The sequence below is a fragment of the Mus musculus genome, chromosome 14 (assembly GCF_000001635.26).
Source record: "Mus musculus strain C57BL/6J chromosome 14, GRCm38.p6 C57BL/6J".
Classification (NCBI taxonomy): Eukaryota; Metazoa; Chordata; class Mammalia; order Rodentia; family Muridae; genus Mus; species Mus musculus.
In genome coordinates this window covers 60,140,191-60,150,034 of record NC_000080.6, presented here as the reverse complement: position 1 = coordinate 60,150,034, position 9,844 = coordinate 60,140,191, and the positions used below count along the sequence as shown (strand labels likewise).

Sequence of the window (9,844 nt, the reverse complement as noted above, 5' to 3'; positions counted from 1 at the left end):
GTTGCCTGCTTGCTTTCAATTACCACACTGCTTCAGTGCCCATCCGTGTTGTAGTATGTGTTGATCTCCTTGTACTTCTGAGTCCTATTCTGTGCTGTACCATGAGGTTTCTTGGATGGAGGAGGAGGAGGAGGAGGAAGAGGAAGAAGAAGAGGGGGAGGAGGAAGGGGGGGAGGAGGTAGTGGTGGTGGTGGTGGTGGTGGTGGTGGTGGTGGTGGTGGTGGTGGTGATGGGGCAGTTTGCAGGAGACAAGGGAAAGTTCCTTCACTTTGTGAAGGTTCACTGACGTGAACCAATGATTGAGACAAGATAATACATGAGTTAGATATGAAATGAGCCCCCCAAAACTCATGTTGATAGCTTTGTCAGCAGTGCAGTATTGGGACATGATTGGATCATGTTTGCTCTGACTTCATTAAACCTCTAACTAATGAATGGATTTATAATATAAATAGTATGTTTTGGAGGTAGTGGGAGGTAGGAAGTGAGTTGTAGCTTGAAGAAGTATCCCTGAAAGTGTATCCCTGAAGGATGATTCATGCCCTTGAGGTGAGCCGCTATTCCCCACTATACCCATTGTCCGTGAAGTTTCTGCCTTGCCATGGATCTGAGAACTGGCACTTCTGAGCTAAAGCTACGCTTCCTTTAAGTTGCTCCCTCGGTCATTTTCTCACCACAGTGAAGTGTAACTTGCACAGCATGAAGTGAGGAAGGAAACACAGCTCGGGGTAGCACCCAACAGCAGGGCTCCCTGTAGGGTCCAGACTCCTGAGGAAGGACAGAGGCATCAACTGGTGAGAACTTGGGGCGTCTTGGAGGTGGGTGAGGGCAAGTCTTAGGAAGAACATGGACATCGGCTTCCTGCTTTAGGAGACACACTCCCTCAGGCTAACTCTGACAGCTGGTGGAGGAAAGCCATTCCACTGGGCTGTCTTGGGCCTCGGCTTTGTTTTTCTTGATGAATAACAATTGCATTCTTCCACTAGTAGCTTTCAGAAGGTGTCCCCACCACCTGTGGGGGAGGGGATGCAGAGACAAGCTGGAGGATGCCAGAGAGAAACTTTAAGATGCTCTTTAACTACCACACAGCTTTTCTGAGTCCTAACAGTGGTGTGAGGCAGAGTGGACTGTGTTGCTGAGACACGTTCTGACTGAGAGAACCACTGAGTTACAGAGGACAGCCCCGGGATGTTCAGCTCTGCCTCATCATGAGTAAATCCATTCCTTTCATTTCTCCCCACCCTAAGCTCTACTGAATCTGTCCATTCTTTGCTTATCTGTTTATCTGCTGGTTTATTCATTACCTATCCATTTTCCTAGGGCCTACTCATTTTATTTATTTACCTTTAGCCTGCTTTGCTGAAGGCCTCTATTGTGTCAGGCACTGGTCTATGATTAGGTCATAATCTCTGTCCCTGAGAAATTTTATTTATTTATTTATTTACTTACTTATTTATTTTTGCTTATTCACTTTATATCCTGACCACTACCTTCCTCAAGGCAACCCCCTCCCACAATCTCACTGTATTCTCTGAGGGGTGGGGGCCCCCTGGGTGTCCCACCACCCTGGCACTTCAAGTCTCTGTGAGGCTAGACTCTTCCTCTTTCACTGAGGCCAGAAGTCCACTAGAAGAGACAGCACTGTGTTGATAAGGAACAAAACCAGTGATCAGATATAGTAACAAGTGTTTTGTAACCTTCTTCCCTTTCCATGAGGTCCTTGAGGGACAGAGGTCTTGGTCTTCAATGTCATGCCTTGAATATCATTACTTGTTAACCCAGTAGTAACAGCAGCTGAAGTTGAAGCCCTTTAGATTCCTGCTCTCCCAGGGAAATAATCTGTTGAGGTTCTTGCCCTCACAGGATGCCATTCAGAGAGTATTCTGAAGAAATCCTTACCCCATGGGGACCCTTGCTCAGGCTACCTTAAGTGAGTTCCAGGGTCAGGGAAATGATAATGTGTGCCAGTTACAATGGCCTCATCAAGTATTTGTAGCTAAGAAAATGGTTTGAGTGATGTCAGTGGGCAGCCATCTATCATAATGTACAATTAATTACAAGTACATGGTTTAAAAATAGGAGTTTCCAAAGCACTTTCTCCAGATTGTCCCTGGGTTCACGCACTGATGCTGAGCCACTCGACGGGAAACACCATGCCAGGCCCCCACCTGGAGAGCAGAGATGCTCACTGATGCCCTTGCAGACTCAGCAGGGCTTGGGGCTGCAGTGAAAAATGCTGTACTTCACACATGTTCATCCCATCCTAGTGACCCTCGATGGTGGTGCCTGTTTCCTGGATGATCAAGATGGAGAACTTTTCTTTCTCTAAGATGCTTGTAGCATGTTTGAATTTATGGTCATTTTTTAAAAAAATCTTCTCAAAAGTATTTAGATTGAACTTGACACCTTTCATTGCCTTAAGGGAAGAATTGGAGAGTCCTTTCACTGTGTACTGGCAGTACTGTGTACTGTAATAGATGTTCAGTAGTCAGTTCTTGATCATTTAACTCTAGGCCTTGGAAGGGTCCAAGTTCCAGATACTGGCCATGAAATCTTGGGGAAACTATGAGCCTTCTTCAAAATCTGTCAACCAATCTATAAAATGGGAGCATGTTCTCAGGATCATTGAGAGACACTAGAGAACCTGCAAGTTGCCCAACTTTTGATAGTTTCCCCATAAATACGTTTTTTATTGTCTGGGGTGCTATTGATTAATTAATTAAGTGGTCAGTATAACTGACTTTAAAATCCATCTTTAAAAAGTGGTCTTGCAAAAAAAAAAAAAGATGAAGCTGGGTGTGGGAGGCAGAGGCAGGCGGATTTCTGAGTTCGAGGCCAGGCTGCTCTACAGAGTGAGTTCCAGGACAGCCAGGGCTTTACAGAGAAACCCTGTCTCAAAAAAAAAAAAAAAGTGGTCTTGCAATGGCTGGGAGAATAACTCTTCCCTAACGTATTAGGGATGGGAACTTGGGTCCCATCCCTAATGCAACAAAACCAAAAACCAATTTCAATGGTTTTAACATACGGTTTCTACGGTGTCTTGTGGACTGTAGGAGGGCCGGGCATGTGGTTAGTGTGTCAGTGACTACTAACAGACTGAGAGGGAAATGTGACTGGTCCAAGGGGATGAAACCTCCATGGAATGAGTGATGCAGAGAAGTTGATCTAAGGCAGGTGTCAGCAAAGATGCTCCTTTAGAGGGGTTCATAAGCCATGCACTTGCTTTGTGAAGTTCTCAGTATCTACATTTTATTCTGTAATCAAAACAAAAGTTACCATTTTGTAGCAATGATGTAACAATCAGAAAACCAAGGCAAATGGCAAGTCTGACTAGAATGTAGCAGTTTAGAGCTGACTTGGCTCCTGAGCCTGAAGAATCTTCTAATCAGAGCAGGCAGAGGAAGGGAACAGATAACTGGCCAGGCAATGAGGTAGCTTGGATGGAGGCTCCTCAGGCTGTGAGCTCTATTGAGTGTGCTACCCAAACACGTCAGTTTGATGGACAGGTCCTTTCAAGGGAAGTGGTTAAGAAGCAGAAGAAAAACTAGCTGCTTTGCTTTTATTAGCTAATAGGAGGACATGAATGCCCATTTGTGAAGGTGTCTCTGATAGATTCTCAGCATTCTAGAGCACGGAGGGACCAGATGATAAGCTTTCTTGAGCAACCCTTATCTGCGATTACTTTCCCTGAATATTTTCCTTCCTATAATTTACTGGCCATTGAAACCATTCCTTTCTCTTTATCTCAACTACACAGCTATCACTTGTGTTGAGATGGTATGTAAGTTCTTTGGATCATTTCCTTTCTATCTGTCTACCTGTCTATCTGTCTATCTATCTATCTATCTATCTATCTATCTATCTCATGTAATCTAAAATATAAAAATGCAATTTTTAAGATTAACATCTTCCTGTTCTCTTAGTTTGATTGGCAGGGCTCAGCTATGGAGCTGGTAGTGCTGACAGAGGAATGGGGTTGTCCCTCCCCTATAATTGTCAGTACTATGTATGGTAAGGATGCTTCTCTGTTGGCACTGGGCTATATGTGATATGTCCACAGTGGGAGTTATCTTTCAGGAAAGGCCTTGGTATTATACCTGAAAGATTCTAAGCCTCAGTGAACCACAGAGAAACCAATCTACTAATGTTTATTGTAGAATTATTCATAATGGTCAGGTTATGGTGGCAACCTAGGTGTCCACTAACAGGTGTATGTTTATAATCAGGTTTTATTTGCCCACAATAAGAATGAAATTCTGTCGTTTGCAGGAAAATGAATAGAAGTGGGGATTATCATGCTAAGTGAAATAAGCCAGACTTCAGGAAGACAGATACTACATTATATTTCACTAGAAGAAAGCAATATTGATGTAACCTTTGTACAATGACACATAGAAATACTTTAAGAAAATTTATGTAAGGAAAGTCCTTGATGTCCCGTGTATCACCCTTACTTCTGGTTCATGGTTTTAATCACTCAGATCATGGATTAATTTGCCTTTGACTCCAGGTAGCCCAAGATAGCCTTCAACCACGCAGTTACTCTTGGATGTATAGCTTTCTTCATATTCTCTGCCTTTACTCTTAGTAACTAGATCCTGAGACAGACATTTTGGTGATTGTTAACTCTGCCTCTTAGCTTTGGGGGAAAGCCGGCCTTTCCCATGTGTGTATTTGCTTCCTCATCAGTTCTCAGACAGCTATCCAAAGCAACAGGCTCCTCGTGAGGAGGCAGGGTCATTCCCAGGGGTTGACTCAAGGCACTCCAGTAACATCCAACCTGGATACCAATCCATTGCCGCTAGTGTGTTGAGGCAGTTCACTAAGGAACAAGTGAAGTAGAGCAGGTTTATTAATTACAGACAGGCGCTGGGGACCGCAGAAACCTGGGGCCAGAGTGAGCTGGTCCCCAAGGCTCAGGAAAGTTGACCATGACAGGAGTCTTGTCTGTACATGTCCCCTGCACTTTACAATGAGAACCCTCAGGATTAAGCATTGCATGATGGCGCTAGGAAGATGTCAGAGACTACCCTATAGTCAGGATCCTGATCGTTTACACCGAGTCCCAGAGAGGCATGTAAGATGTGCAGGTTCCTTGTAACCTTGTTGTCACGCTGCCAGTGAAGCAGGAGTGTGACTTCCCAGTCAGACACAGCGACGGGGGAATCTCTGCTCTCCATCTGCCTCGACTCCGTTCATGCTCACACCACAGGACCAGCAACTTGCATTCTACTTCTTGAAACATATTTTTCTTTATCAGAAACCACCCCCTTCTGTAATCTCTTGGAAATTTCCTTTTATAACTGACTATTCCATTTCTATGTTTGTGGCCCGGTGTCTATTATAGGCCAACAGGTGCCCAAGGGCAGCCCATGTAAAAGTTGGCCTCACTCTGTTGCTCTTTGCACAATTAAACACGGTTGACTGAGTGCTCTGTGATAGGAGTTCCAGAGATACAAATTGGAGCAAGTTTTGCCCCACGTCCTTGAGGAAGTTGGGAGGGGAGGATGATGCAGCCTCTCAGGGGCTGTAGATAACAGGGCTGGAGAGATGGCTCAGAGGTCACAGAGCAGTTATTGCTTTTGCAGAGGATCAGGACCTACAGGATTCTTAACTCTGGTGCCAGGGTATCTGGTGACCTCATTTGACCTCTATGGGTCACGCAGGTTAAACACACACAAAATAAGATAAATCTGAAAAGTATCTTTTAATTAAAACTTTAAAAGCTCTATAGAGATAAGGTTGAGAGGTGACAGAAAAGAACAGCGTCGATTCTGCGGGGGTGGAGGTGACCGAGAAGGATAATATAAAGTGGTTGTAGCTGTCATAAAGCATCCTTCCTTAGCAGCAGCCATCAATCTGCAAAGATAGGTACAGATGGTGTTATCTCTAGGCTTTGCACACACATGTGCTATTATTTCTTCTGGTCTTTATCTCTGCTTAGAAAGGTTGCTGCAGTGGGCAGCCAAGACCAAAATATATATGTCCCTTTGCAAACTGACTGAAGTCGAATTCCACAACTGCGGATGGAAACTGGGTATCTAATTTACATGTATGTCCAGATCCCTGGAGATTGCATAAACAACCAGGAAAGGGGCTATTGGGTGCTAGATAGTTCTCAACTGAAGCATGTATGGTGTTGCCTGAAACCTTGGTGTGGGCATGGCTGGACCCCATCTCCAGGGGGGTCTGACTTCAGTGGTCTTAGTGGGAGACAGAGAACTGTCTTTCTTACAGTTCTGAAACCATAGTCTGGGAGCTATGTGCCTGCTGAGACTGCAGTTTCCAGGCCCTCTGAGGAGCAAGCATAGTGTTCCATGTGTGTGTGGTGTAGCCGGATAACCAAAGCATGTCACTTCAGAGGCGGGCCTTTGCTTCCTCTGATCTTAAGAGAGCACTTAACTTCTGGAAGGAATTTTCCTTGTGACGATTTCTATCCAGAGGGATCTGGATACCATCGACCCGTTCTTGCTGAGTAAGGACCACCATAATGTGCATCCATTAGGATTCTTTTCAGAAATGCACACGGGGTCATATTCAAGCCATTTGATGACAAAGAGTCTGAGATCATGGCAGCTGGTGCAGACTGCCGTCACAACAGAGCAGGGCAGCCCGGAGCCAGGGAGGGGTGTGCGTCCTTCTGTTCTTTGGCAAGTACTGATCTTGTGCTTACGGAAAGGCTTTGGGGAAGCCAAGGAAGGAGCTGAGAAGGTTGGGATTCGGAAACAGCTGAAGACAGTGGCCATTTACCTTAGTACAGAGGCATTGCGGTGTTTTTATAACAGTAAGCCTGTGCTTGCTCACTGTTACTAGAACAATCAAAACACCCAACATAGTCAAGTTGTAAAGAGGAAAGGTTCATGTTGGCCCATGGCCTTGGAGATTTCAGTTTATGACTGACTGGCTCAGTTGATTTGAGGCTGGGACAAAGTGATACATTATGGTGTGGAGTGTGCGGTGGAGCAAAGCTACGTAGGGTGACTGGGAAGTGGCCAGTATTTCACAGTGTCCTTCCAACAGCCTAAAGCCTCTGCCCAGACCCCATTTCTATTGCTTCCCAGTAGCACCAGGCTGGAGACCAACACCTGAAACTTTCGGGGACATTTTATATCCAAGCTATGGTGTGACTGTGGGTGTCGAGCTTCGGCTTGGTGATGTCCTATTGAATGGCAGGCTTGGGTTTCATGGTTGTTTTCCTTGCTCTCCAGTCCTTTTATTATTCTCTGAGTTGCAGGGGTCATGCTGTTATGAGGTATTCACCAGAGAAGACTGGCGACATGAGATTAAGGAAGTTTTTATTAGCCAGCTGGCGACCACACTGGGTGTTCTGGATCCCAGAGTTGCCCTGAGCATTTCTTAGGGCAAGATTTTAAACACAAAACCATGCTCAGGACTGTCATACTTCAGTTAGCAAGAAGAGTTAGTCAGAAGCAGAGTGATAGAAGCCAAAAAGCAAGGTTAGTACATTTAGAGACTTTCCCAGAACTGTGGACTTTGACGGATTCAGTCTTTGTTTCTGTTTTATCGGGTGGTTCAACGTGTCACGTTTTACAGCCTGAATGGCACTTCCATCATGGAGTCAGTTGTGCTAAGGTCTTGGGGCCTACTAATGTCTGGGGCCCGGTGACAATGCCAAAATCGATCAGGCAGGACATGAGTGTGCTGCTCAGCAGGGAAGTGATGCGTGTCCGTGGCTTTCCTGAGATTTTAGGTTCTCTGGGTAAAATTTGGATGTATTTATGTGGTTTGAATAAGAATGGCCTCCATAGGCTCATATTCGAATGCTCGTTCTCAGTGGTGACTGTTTAGGAATGTGTCCTTGTTGGAGAAAGTGTGTCACTGGAAACAGGCTTTGAGGTTGCAAAACGTCTTGATCCTTCCTTCCTTTTAACTTGTGTTTGGTGCGTGGATATTGAATTGCAATCTCCTCTTGGTGATTTTTCCTTTGATGAATATGTAGTTTCTTTCCCTATTTCTTCTGATTAGTTTTGGTTTGAAATCTATGTTGTCAGATATTGAAATAGCTACACTGGCTTGTTCCTTGGGTCCAAGGAATTGGATTTGCTTGGACTATCTTTTGCCATCCTTCGTCCCTGAGGTGATGTGTATCCTTGATGTTAAGGTGTGTTTCTCGGGTGCAGCAGAAGGATGAATCCTGTTTTCCAATCCATTCTCTTAGCGTGTGTCTTCTTATTGGGGAATTGAGGCCATTGATGAAGTGAGTTATCAAAGAGGACTGTTTGCCTGGTCCTATTATTTTGTTGTGGTATATAGATTTTTTTTCTCTTTATTAGCGTGCTAGTCTGGAGTTATTTGTTACCTGTATTTTCCTGGGTGAGGTTAGTCTCTTTCAGTTGAAATTTCCTTCTAATACCTTCTATAGGCCTAGGTTTGTAGATAGGTACTGCCTGGTTTGTTATTGTTGTTTGTTTGTTTGTTTTTCTTTTTTTTTGGCTCTTTTCAGTTTATTGCATGAAGAAGTTACACTAGTCCAAGTTAAAACTGGACCCCAAATGATTACATTATATAAGCTGTGAGGTTTTTAAACTTGTGATAAGGGAAAGAAGGGAAGTTCTACTCATTACAAGGAAATCCTCACTTAAGCTTCAGAGAGCCACAAGCTCTTAAACCCCATGAACCTTCAGCTGATCGTCCTTAGCCAGCCCAATCTCTATCAGGACCTGGCATATGTTCTTGTGCTGGTCATCCTGTAGCTGAATTACTTCTCCATATTCTGGATACTCAATTACAGTACCATTGCCCGCAAATTTCTTTTTAAACGCCTTCACTAGTTTCTTTTTATCGCGATCATCAGCGATCCCTTGGACAGTTGTCAGGGTCTTCCTGCCGTTTCTCTGTTGAATTCTTATATGGATATAATCCTCAGTGCCAGCAGGAAGCAGGCCATCACCCTTACTTACTTACATCAGCAAAGGGATCGAAAGAGTGGAGGTTCTGGATAGCGGACATACGATACGATTCCTTTTCCTTGGTGGAAATGGTCTGCAGAAGGCGGCTGTGGGAGAAGGGGGTTGGGGTGGGGGTTGGGGGAACCTGAGTGTTGGGAAGTGAGGGGGCTCGAGGAGAAGGCAGCTCGGTGGCAACTCAGTGACTGGGGCCAATGATACTGCTTAAATTTGGTTTCATCATAGAATGTCTTTTTCTCTATCTATTGTGATTAAAAGTTTTGTTGGGTATAGTAGTATGGACTGGCATCTGTGGTCTCTTAGAGTTGGTAGAACATCTGTTTGTGCCCTTCTGACTTTTAAAATCTCCATTGAAAAGTCAGGTGTTATTCTAATAGGTCTGCCTTTGTATGTTACTTGGTCTTTTTCCCTTGCGGTTTTTAACATTCTTTCTTTGTTCTTTATGTTTAGTGTTTGTGTGCCAAGAGGAATCTCCTTCTTTAGGCTGGTGAAATTTTCTCCTACAATTTTATTGAAAATGTTTTCTGTGCCTCTGACCTGAAATTCTCCCCCTTCCTTTATTCCTCTTCTTTGTAGATTTGTTCTTTTCATAGTGTCCCAGATTTTCTGGATGTTTGTACCTGGATTTCCTTTTAAAGATTTAACATTTTCTTTGATCGAGGTATCCCTTACTTATATCTTGTCTTTAATAACCAAAATTTTCTCTTCCATATCTTGTTATTCTTTTGGTGAGATTCCTAATCGAGTTCCTACATTTTTCATTTCCAATTTCCCCTTAGTTTGGGTTTTCTTTATAGATTCTGTTTCCACTTGTAAGTCTTGAGTTGTTTTTTTTTTGTTTGTTTCTTTGTTTTTGTTTTTTAATTTCCATTTTACTTCACTGTTAGTTTGAGATTCCATAGCTTTCTTTAATGGAT

General features: G+C 43.9%; 1 pseudogene; it reads right to left on the bottom strand.

Annotated features, from left to right (window-relative positions):
* Positions 1-1,117: 1,117 nt before the first annotated feature.
* Positions 1,118-8,970, bottom strand: Gm6913 (annotated as a pseudogene).
* Positions 8,971-9,844: the final 874 nt, after the last annotated feature.